General features: G+C 25.0%; 1 protein-coding gene across 1 annotated transcript in view; it reads left to right on the top strand.

Annotated features, from left to right (window-relative positions):
- The window catches only part of LOC119586286 (vacuolar protein sorting-associated protein 41 homolog), a gene marked incomplete in the record, with an annotated part of 18,266 nt that overhangs the window by 17,336 nt on the left and 690 nt on the right, over window positions 1–240 (top strand).

Genomic DNA, 240 nt, shown 5'->3' with positions numbered 1-240 from the left:
AACACTTTCCCATAATTTGGCTTGTTTGTATTTGATAACATATTGATGAAAAATAATATTAGAGTCAACAATGGAAAGAGGATATGTATCACTAGCAAATATAAACTGAAATATATATATATATAGTCCATAATTATTTTACAATGTTATCATATGATCTCTCTTCAAGATATGATGTACATTTTGCATGTTTCCTCAGCTAAAAAAGTTTTACATTTGTTTGCATTTTGTATTTTCTTT

This window comes from Penaeus monodon, chromosome 21, assembly GCF_015228065.2.
Source record: "Penaeus monodon isolate SGIC_2016 chromosome 21, NSTDA_Pmon_1, whole genome shotgun sequence".
In the NCBI taxonomy this organism is placed as follows: Eukaryota; Metazoa; Arthropoda; class Malacostraca; order Decapoda; family Penaeidae; genus Penaeus; species Penaeus monodon.
Note: the sequence above shows the minus strand (reverse complement) of the source record. Positions and strands in the feature narration are given on the sequence as shown.